Source organism: Orbicella faveolata, unplaced genomic scaffold (assembly GCF_042242905.1).
Source record: "Orbicella faveolata isolate gen_17 unplaced genomic scaffold, um_ofav_v1 contig_46, whole genome shotgun sequence".
In the NCBI taxonomy this organism is placed as follows: Eukaryota; Metazoa; Cnidaria; class Anthozoa; order Scleractinia; family Merulinidae; genus Orbicella; species Orbicella faveolata.
This window is the reverse complement of record NW_028301576.1, coordinates 6448320-6459016: the sequence shown is the minus strand read 5'-3', so window position 1 is coordinate 6459016 and position 10697 is coordinate 6448320. Positions and strand designations below refer to the sequence as shown.

General features: G+C 38.9%; 1 pseudogene across 1 annotated transcript; it reads right to left on the bottom strand.

Annotated features, from left to right (window-relative positions):
- Positions 1–847: 847 nt before the first annotated feature.
- LOC149098148 (uncharacterized) lies at positions 848–10392 on the bottom strand (annotated as a pseudogene). Its single transcript, XR_016203881.1, has 4 exons — positions 9842–10392; positions 6149–6488; positions 5828–6025; positions 848–5394 (listed from the first exon to the last, which is right to left on the bottom strand). The product of XR_016203881.1 is annotated as an uncharacterized LOC149098148 (transcript).
- Between the last annotated feature and the right edge of the window lie 305 nt (positions 10393–10697).

Sequence of the window (10697 nt, the reverse complement as noted above, 5' to 3'; positions counted from 1 at the left end):
ATTTTAACGTTTATTTTTGAACTACGTCTGTGAAATTAAGTAAGGGTCGAGAGAATCCCTCTTCATTTATACTAATGACTTATTTGTAAAATTGTTGAGGCAGTTGTATTCTCGGTCAATTCTTGATATTAGGTATGAAAATCCTTGAGAATCAATTATCCCTGATGCTTTTTTAAGGTGGCTGACAACAGTTTCCACTCTTTACATCAGTTATATCTTGATGGATCAATTCTACCACTCTTTGTCAGATGCTGCTGCAACAGTGGTATCACACATATGCCCTATCATTGGTAAACAAGTTGTAGTCTTTTTGCAAATAAAGCATGTTAACACAGCAACAGTGTGAAATAAAAAAAATTCTTTATTTTCGCTTTAAGGATGTAATTAAAAAACGAGCTCCGTGTATTGTAGAAATGTTATTAGCATGACAAGATACAACGTTTTGCAAAATTCATAAAACATTTCGCCCTCCACACGATTTTTTTAAACTTTGTAAAAAGATGTATCTTAAGGCATTTTTATCACATTGCAATAAGAAATAGTTGATGTCGCTAGTCTAGAGTTTTAAGTTATAAGCACTTAAGGTAAAATTAAACGTGCTATAGGTTTATACTGTTGATTTAGTACCCTATTGTGACCCAAAGATGACCAAAAATTGTTCACAAGCGATTGGGCATTTGCTTCAAACAATATTGTAAAATCACTCGGGAAAAAGTGGTAGTATTGATCTGTCAAACGATAACTGCTTTTAAAAGGGACGAAAACTCTTGCCAGCCATCTTATGAAAGTCAAGTTGGGTTCGTTGCTGACTCTCTCGAAGGAGGTAACAACTTTTCGGGTTGTGTTACTTCGAATCCGTCTATCATTTTTGTGTCGGGATCGCCATCTGAAATGGTTTCAATTAACATGTTAAATCCAGGTTATTCAAGACATATCCGTGGGGCCGAGACCTATTTAACGCTTCTACGACAAATTGGCAGATCTGGGCATTTCGTACCAGTTTATTGCTGAATTGGATACCAGCCTTAAACTGGAAGCGGATAGCGTTGACCAACATCTGCGCATCTAATTCCGACGGTTTCACATCCCCCGCTGGGATGATTAAGTATGGCTGTCGCCATGACCTGTCATATACACGGCTAGGTCGGTTTTGCTCTTTGAAGTAAATCCAAAGCAAATTCTTGCCATTGCCGTACGTGTAATATAAATCAATTATCGCATCTTCTTTGTTGAATGGCAAGTCCAGTTTGAGCTGCCTGTCTGAACCGTGCGAGACGATGATAGGGTACTCCCTCGACGAGGGAAAGAGTTTGTCGTCTAGGTATCGCCCACAATTCATAATGATCTGAGTTTGTTGTGACTTCTTGAAGATCAGCTTTTTACAGTAAAAAGTGGACCATCCTTCCATCAACTTGCGTTGTTGGGAATCTTTTAGACAAGTTCTGCCGCCATCACACAAGAAGAAGCGTACTTCGTTCTGTAGAGCACCAGTGATGATGACATCATGTGGCCCCAGGCGAATGTCGGCCACTCCACCTGATCCAACTCCAAGAACCACTGCATTGAGACTCTTCCAGTCACCTCCACCTATAATGGTGACTTTTCCTGTGCCTTGGGTGAACTTGTTAGCTACGATAATGCTTCCAGAAGATTTTCCGCCAAGTTTGTAAGTTTTTCCTCTTGTTTTCGCAAGGACAATATTCTGACCATTTCCAACATCAATTTCGGCGCCCACGTCAGAAGGGAGAGATGTCGAATCAAGGATTGTGTCGAACTCTTGTCCAAGAGCAGTCTCAAGGTATTTCAAATGCTCGTACAGGATTCTTATTGTATCTTTTGTTGTCGTGCGGCTAAATTCTTGATCGTTTTTTCGAAAAAGCATTAACGGGAAACGTTGGGCAAAGTCTAAAATGAGGTCAAATAAATTTGATGATATTCCTCTCTTAAGCTTGTTGCCCCATTGGTGGTCAATAAGTACAGTTCGTGGAGGGCTTGATTTATCCTTGAATACCAGTTTATCGTCTTCAATGCTTGCTGTCAAATCATCAATACTAGTTATGGACTCAAAACGTAACTGATTTCCATTGTCGTCTTCCTTAATTGTAGCCATGTTCCCTGTTGTTGTATATTTAATTCTAAGTACTTTAGCTTGATTTCTCTTCATGGAATTAAAATTGGAACCAGGTCTATAGATTAACTTTCTGTCAGCGGTATCCTTTGAAATGGTCCCCAAATTTTTTTCTTTGTCGCCTTCTGCTGGAACAATCTCAACAGTATTCAAAAGAACGTCTGCATGATCATCTTGTAGAACGTCGATGTGAAGTTCTTTTTCGGCCTCTTTCCAGTCTCCATAAATGGTTGTTTTGCATCGGATGGTTCTTCCGTCATCTCCCATAATGACGGAAATCGTCAAATAATCCACCACAACAGGACCATGGAGTACATAGGTGTCTGCACCCGGACCACCAATCAACCGGTGTCTTCCACGAGTACTGACGAGGGTGTCATCTCCACCTTTGGCTTCAATAGTTGTTTGTCCACCGACAGCCATAAGAAGGTTCTCTTTGTCACTTCCAACGATTTTTTTGCACGACGAGAAGCTGATCACATTCATCGCATTTACCAACCTCAAACTTCCTTTAGGTGGTTGGAAAGTTATAAATCCTTCATCGCGTTTATACTTTTGGTATATATTAATAGTGTCAATCTTGTATCCCTCGTCTTCATAATACTTAAAGGAAATGGTACTTTTAGTATCTTTGCCAAGAATGATAGAATAGCTGCGATGTCTGTTAACGAGTCTTCTGGGCAATACCGTTACACCTTTCTCAGTTGAAAGCGGGCCACTGAAAAAATCCGAATGGCTGAGAATGTACCTACTTGCGCCATCATAGTATTTAGCATCTATGTTAATATCTTGATCGTAATTCCGACCGGGTTCAGGAGGTCGCACCTCAACAGTTTGAATGTTTTTCACGTAAACAACATGAGTAGAAAAGCGGGAGAACGACCCAGTATTGACTATGTTATCAATATTTCTTAAATCCCATTGGCCGTAATAATTATTTTCAGTGTGTAATTCTGTAGGGAAAGTCATATATTGGATAACAAGAGTGTTGTCACCTCCACCACCAACAATGTATTTCGCCCAGTTGTAAAGGCCACCATGTCTAATTCCGGGTGGTGCGTTCTCTTCCGTCTTCTTTGTGTAATGATACCAGTTTATTGTCGATCCGATGGAAACAACATTGTTTCCTTCGCTAGTGTACACCACATCACCAAGGCCGTACGAAACATCGATAACATTGTGGTCATCACTACCAATGACAGTTGTTGGAACGTAGTTAGACAAGAGTGCTAAATTGCCTGGTCGTGCAGCAGAGATTTTCTCAAATTCATCGAATAAGAAACTTCTACGAAAAGCACATACTAATAGTGCTTCCACTTTCCTCCTTCCGGAGTAACGTAGACGTCCATTACTGTAGGACACCAAACTTCTAGGAATACTACTAACGGCATTTCTGGCAACTCGCACCGATGATGTAGAGACTGCATAAAAAGATATCCCATCGCAAAAATACTTCACACCAGTTTTCTCTGCTAAAAACCATAACATTTTACTTTTTAATTCGTTAGCGTTGCCCAGCGATACAGGGTTTTTCCGGTTGAAAAGGTCTACAAATTTCTGTTTAAGATTGCCGTTCGAAGAAAGGAAAGCTGGCTTGTGAATGAGTTCATTGAAGCCGTCCGGCCACCCAGGAAAACAGGATCCCAGATTAATTCCTGATCGTCCTTTTTGGGAGCCTGAGGTATATCCAATATCCAAATATATTCCTTTTACTGGTGATATCCTTGAAGGATTGCGGCTGTTATAAGCTTCCCATTCTGGCCCCAATGTGACATAATTTCCATTCCAAAGGTCTTCGTTATAGATCAAAGGTCTACCAGATAGTTCTAAAGTATCTTCTCCCTCTTGACCTTCGCAACGTGAGTCGACAGCAGGCTCACAGTCACTGATAATATCGTCACCTTTCCCGCCCAAAAGAGTGTCCCTTCCTGTTCCGCCATTAAGATAATCATTACCCGGTCCACCAAATATGGTGTCGCTTCCCCCTCGTCCAAACAATATGTCATCTCCCTCTTCACCATAAATTTGATCTGGACCAAAACCAGCTACAATCTCATCATCATTTGCTCGACCCCGCAAAGTTTTACCCAAAGATGTTGCATCAACTAAAGCTACTCGATTGTTCTTGTTGTTAAAATCTGCTCTCGCTCTGGCACTTAAACACCTTGTAACGGTTTTCATCTCAGCTTGGAGTGTTTCCTTGTCAGCTTCTATGCCTGCAACATCTGCATCTACATAGTAAGTGAAGATGTCAAATCCCCTTTGCTGATATTCGTCTGCCATGTTATTCAGATATGTTTGAAATGCATCCGATTTTACGTAGGTATCAAATTCATCGTGTACTCGTTGTGCAGTTGTTCTGAAGTCGACCAAATCAGCAAAGAAACCAAGAATTGTATTAACAACTTGCAAAATCGTACTAATCAAATCTACGACTGGCCCCAAGGGTGGAAATACAATATCTAAAGCTACACCTATTCCGTCCAGAATAGCCGTAATTCCATCAAAAGCAGCCATGACTCCATAGATTACCGCTTTACCCACCAGGCCTTGTTTAGCAGCATCACTTGCAGCAATAGCATTCTTTGCCATTGCCACAACACTCGTACCAACTGATATGGCACCTCCAATAAAAGACCCAAAACGCTTAGTCTGTTCCAGTAACTTTACACTGGCTTGGGTTACTTTTTCCAAAATCTTGTTTTGAACCCTCTTCCCAACAAATGTCACAACATTTTTCATTCCACTGGCAAGACCAAAGCTCCCTTAAGCAACTCGAAGTCGACCGTTTCTCGTCATTTCATTATATTCACCCTCTGTAATTGAACCCTGTGCTCTTAAATCGCGAGCTCTCTTTATCATATCACTTCCAGCTGCAGTATCAATCCCTCCCTGAGCCAGACTAAAAGCAGTGGTAGACGTCTCAACACCGATGCCAACCTTACGTAAAATTCTACCAGCTACTTTTTTTGATGAAATCCTTTCATTTTGCTGAGCTAATTTCTTTTGGGTATTGAAGTTCTGTTGAGTCAATCTCTGCTCGTCACCAACACCTGGAAGTTCTTTGATCTTGTCAAATGATTCTGACACAACCATTTCTTGGATGTTACTTACTCCGCTTCTCTTTGCACGAAGTTCTAATTCAGGCTCTATGTTATTTTTGACAATTTTTTGAAAGTTTTCATCTCTGAGTTCATCGACTGTAATTCCTTTCTGTAACTTGTATTCTAGAGCATCGTGTTTGTAATTTAAGCTTTTCATCGTTCCTAGAAGCAAAATATAAACGAGGAATTTATACTTTTAGTGCTAGAGTAAAGACAGCCAAAAGCTCTTCTTCAAACCAAACTATATGAAGTTTTTATGTTTCTAACTTGTCATAAATAATTACTCTTAGCTTATTCTATTCTCTTAGGGCCTCACACAATACCATTTTTTAGTGAAGTGCGCCCCCTGTATAAATACTGTTATTAATGTATTCCTATTTTGAATGGAATTCTTGATTGACCTGTATGATTCTAAACAAAGTGGCAGCCTAAAGTGAAAGAGGAAGGAGATGATGACGACGACGATGATGATGATGATTTTGGCGTACGTTTGGTTTCAGTCGTATTAAGTTAAGTGAATTTAAAAACTACTTACTTAAACATTTGCTCTTTGCCGATGTTATGCTATGACTAAATGCATTGATACGGTGATTACCTTTCGTTAACTCTTTGACATCTTGAGGGAGACCAGCCATAAAACCACCAAAGGTGGATCCTGCTCCTGACATGTAGTTACTGTATCTTATCAAGTCGTTCTCTGTTTCACTCTCTTCTCCAGTTAGCACCAGACCTTTGAGGCCCACGTCCTTTATTGGATCTGATTGTTCTTCTTGAAATTCTGGCAGATCAGTACCTTAAACAAAATGAGTATTCCCACAAATCGTGACAAAATCACATGGGCCAATGGGCGCACACACCGAAATAAGCTTGAAACAAAGAACAGAAACGTAAGCAAGTAACAAACCAATCAGCTTACCTATGGTCATCATATTTCTCTTTCCATTTAGTGCATCATCAAACTGCGTCAATATTGTGTTGAAGTCAGGGTCAGTCTGCAACTCTTCCAAACTTTGAAAAAAGGAATCGTCTACTTGCTTTCCCTGAGTAGCACTTTCTTCTCTCAATAAAGCAGTCAGGCTTTGAACAACGACTTTTGGGTCAAAAGAACCCCTTCTGTTTTTCCAAGAAGTTGAGACTTCGTTGCACAGGGTGTTAGACAAGTTGTTGAACCATTTAACTTGCAATGATTTGGTAAACAAATCGTCATTTCCTTGTTCATCATGTTTAGCGGAACTATGTTTGGCAGCCTCAATAAACTGGAAGATGTTAAACAGAAATTGTCAAGTGCATCAGTCTCTTATCAGTCTTAATCCCCAAGACCTTTTAACGCATCAACCCTCTTACAGATAAAATAATAAATTACAAACAGAATGCACCGGGGAATTGCAGACAGCATATGTGTCATTCAGTAGCTAAGCATGGGTCTGGTTATTTTGTTATAAATATGGGTTATTAGCCAAGCTTGTTCAGTGAGGTTGGCTGGATACTGCCGAATCCTTTTTGTATGTGTTTATGTAAGACGCAGTCGAAGCTCACAAACACGAGAGAAAAACGAGCCTTTTTCACCGAATAAGCTTGGTCTTATATGGTATGCCCTATGTACCACTGGGCATTCCGGGATTGAATGTGAGTGAGTGTTATATGGTATTAACGACACACTTTTCCTGCTGGAAACAGCTTGTAATCCCGAGTGGGAAAGATGGCACGATCTTACCCGCTAGGGTAGACATTTACAACACAGTATTTGGTTCATCTTGCCCGCTTCTGGAACTACCCATGCACTAACAACTGTTACTACAGTTGAGGCTTCAGTCTTATAATTTTATTTTAGTTTTAATGGGCATACAAGGAGAGAAAATATCAAAGTTTATCAACACAAAGCAAAATTGACCTTTTCGCTTCGTTTCTATGTCAAACTAATAATAACTGCTGTAACAGCTATTCCTAGAATGAAGGGAATTCATGCCTGTGCTTTCTTACAGAAAAATCATTTCTTAGGAAGAGCAAGTAGTTTCAGCAATGGGTATTAGTAACAGTTCGAGTCAAGTCACTCCGACCAAAATCAAAGGGTTGATATATGTACTTTTTGTTCTTGTTTTTTAGACGGAGCATATTGAAATTAGTTCTTAATGATTGTTCCAAGACACAGCGACAGAATTTGAATAATGTGCTTCACATTTTCAATTTGAGTTCAAAGCCTTGTAATCGAACGATCTATTGTAACAGCTCAATTACTGCATGCTTCAGTTTATTGGCATAATAGGTTTTAATTCAACAAGGCTAGACCACTAAATTTTAGGTTTCCATCGATGCAAATTTTGGATTTGATTTGTGGAATAATAAATCGCAGGGCTTTATTGACGAAAAAGCTCAGAACTAAATGACTTGAACACTAAAGGCGTGAACACATCTGAGGAATTATATCAGGTTTAAATTAGACACGGTTGTCCTTACGAATTTGCGTTCGCATTTTCTTTATAGCGTAGTGATATCTATTTTTTGTATGGCCTGAGTTCAATTGCTTGACACAGCAAACAAGAAAGGTAAAGAAAAAGTCCTTTGAATTGGGTCTTACATTTAAATGCAACAGTCACTGAATAGAGGCAGGGAAACAAGGACCTCCCGACAGAATGGATATGTTACATGAGCTTGGCAAGAACATAACATGAGTGTCAAAAGAGTATGAAACTGGCCTTATAACAGCACAGTAATTTAGAAGTGAAACGCTGTAAAAGGAAAACAAAACAAGTAAACTAAACTGCAAAAATGTAAGAAACTTCATGTTTCAATAACACTGTGAGGAAATTAAGATGACAGCGTTAGAAAGAATGACATGAATTTATCGTGATAACCGTGAATATAATAATGCAATTCACTGGGAGTATTATACAGAGAACAACGAACAAAATGTTTTCGAGCATTTGCAAAATGCGACATCTCCCTTACTTTGTTCCTTTGGAGCGAAATTATGAATCTAAAATGAATCTACAAGAAGCAACCGACGTTTTGGTTCACCACAAAAGTATGCAAGACAGGTGTTAAACTGTCTCCTTATCGAGGTTTTAGCTTGGTACCTGGTTTCAAGTATCCTCCTCTAACAAATCAAACTCTCAATGCGGAGGTTTTTCAAAAACACGGCAGCTCTGTATCGATGAATAATTTTTTTCGCTTTCAAAATACTTTGATTCAAAAGCAGTCTTCACACTATGCCAGACTGAGAAATTTGAAAACGCAGCTTTATTTCTACGATTAGGCCTACCATCCACACTAATCTGTCACGAAAACGGAGCTTTTCGAAAACGTTCTTCAAACCAGGGGAATTTGAAAACGCGAGCTTTTCGTTTTCGTTTTCGTGTGGACAGAAAAAATTTTGAAAAAGGAACTTTTCGAAAACGATGGCGTCACGATTATCATGTGATTTCTTTGACCGAGTTTTTCTCAACCACAACTCCAAAATGACCGGCGATATATTGTTGCGTTTTAAAATTCCTCCGGCGCAGTGTGGGCGGAAAACATGTGATTCGTTTTTAGAGTGAAACCTCCGTTTTCACATTCCTAGGCAGTCCTTAAGATACGGAAAACGTTTGCATCAAGGTTAAATACACGTCGAAACACGAAGAATGAACTTTCAGGAGAACAAAATAACCGACTAATTGAATCTAGTCATCCTGCGGCGAAAGATTGAACTCTTACACTTTTTTCTTTTCCAAACTGCTATTTTCTTTCCTTCCACTGCTTACTGAAAAATATCTTACAGCACCTTCATTATTTGTCTTTCTTGGATTTCTAACTCCCAGGAGTTGCTTGAAAAGGGAAAAACTGAAATTCAAGAAGCGTGAACAACTTCGTTATTATGATACTGGATATCCAAGACAGCGTTGACTCCACAGATTATCAATTTTCAGAAAAATTTCATTAGATGTGTTCAGACGAGACGATGAGGACATGCCTTTAACGTGCTTATGATGAAATTTTAGGATGCACTATGCAGTTCTTGAAATATATCATACCACCAAAGAGCTATCTTGAGTTTCTTTATCTCCAAATTCTGGCTTTTAAACGCGTGTTGGAAAATATACTTTCTTGTCCAGTCTTGTTTGATCCATAATCACTGACGGTTGAGAATCACTTTGAGTTTTCAGTTTAAGACACGACACGCTACTTGAAAGATGATGACCTTGTTTTGTGATAAGTTACTTATGACATTTTGTATAAACTGTTCCTGTACAAGGTAAAACCGAAGAAAACACTTTTCAATGTTACAGATTTTTTTTATCCTTTCCGGTAATGACGCTAACGCTCAAAGTGTCTTTAACAATTTTAACGCTATTTTCAAGGCTTGTCATGTATCACACTGTGGTCACAAAACAAAGAAGACATGCATTTTTAGAACAAGGACTATATTTGTAAATACCAAAACTCTAATACCACATGTCTAACGAATATAGAACACATATAACCAAAACAAACAGTGCAGTAATATAAATAAAGACTTGCTAACTTATCAATTACAAGGTAACAAAAAGCCGGTGACATTGTGTGAAAATACGCATCAAATTAGTTTTACCCTAAATATAAAACAATAGTAACAAAAGATCACTGAACTTACCGTAAGTATAATAAAGAGGGCTATTAACCACCGAAATATTTTCAAAAGTGTCGCAAATTGCGACATCTTCCGCACTCTATTTTGTTCACTGGGAACAAATTTAAGAATGTATATACGTACCGTAAGATTCACCCTTAGATAATTCTTAGAATTACACGTAACTACGGCTCATCGCATTCGATGATGGTATTCCTGCAGGTGTCATATTGTTCGACGTTTGGTACCGGCTGTTTATAAGTGGTAGTCTCCCACTGTTAAATCTTTTAATGCAGCCTAACGCAAATAATATTTCTCTATAGCTAGCGTAACACGGTAAAATTTTCCAGGTGTAACTGAGTTCCTCTCCGCTCTAGGAATCACAGTTCACTATTCAAACGTTAGAAGTCCCTCGCTTCAGGATCATTTGGCATACTCCAAGAAGTACAGAAATTCAATATGCGAGAAAAATGAAAAACAGGGGGGGAATCACTTTCAGTTTTCTTTGAAATGCCGGTAATTCAGGATTTTAGCAATTACCAGGAATTACAAAAAAAGCCTGAAAATGCCTCAAGGGTCGCCTTCTAAATAGATAGTGTGTATAAACACGTTGATTTCTTTGTATGCTCTATTGTTTGATGCACAGAAATTTCAATAAAATATTCTGATGCAGCAAACACTTTTCTAGTGGGTGGAATGAATTTTAATCGTGTATGTAAGGAAGTCTCAAAGGACATCCCGTTCATTTTAGTGTCAGAAAGCGTCGTGTGTTGTGAAGGTGAACCAGTATCTTCGTCGATGTGCTCCCCTTCGCAGATAAGTATACGCTTTCGTTTTTTCAATTCATGATCTTGTTCGCTTTTCGCCTCGTTTCGCTACG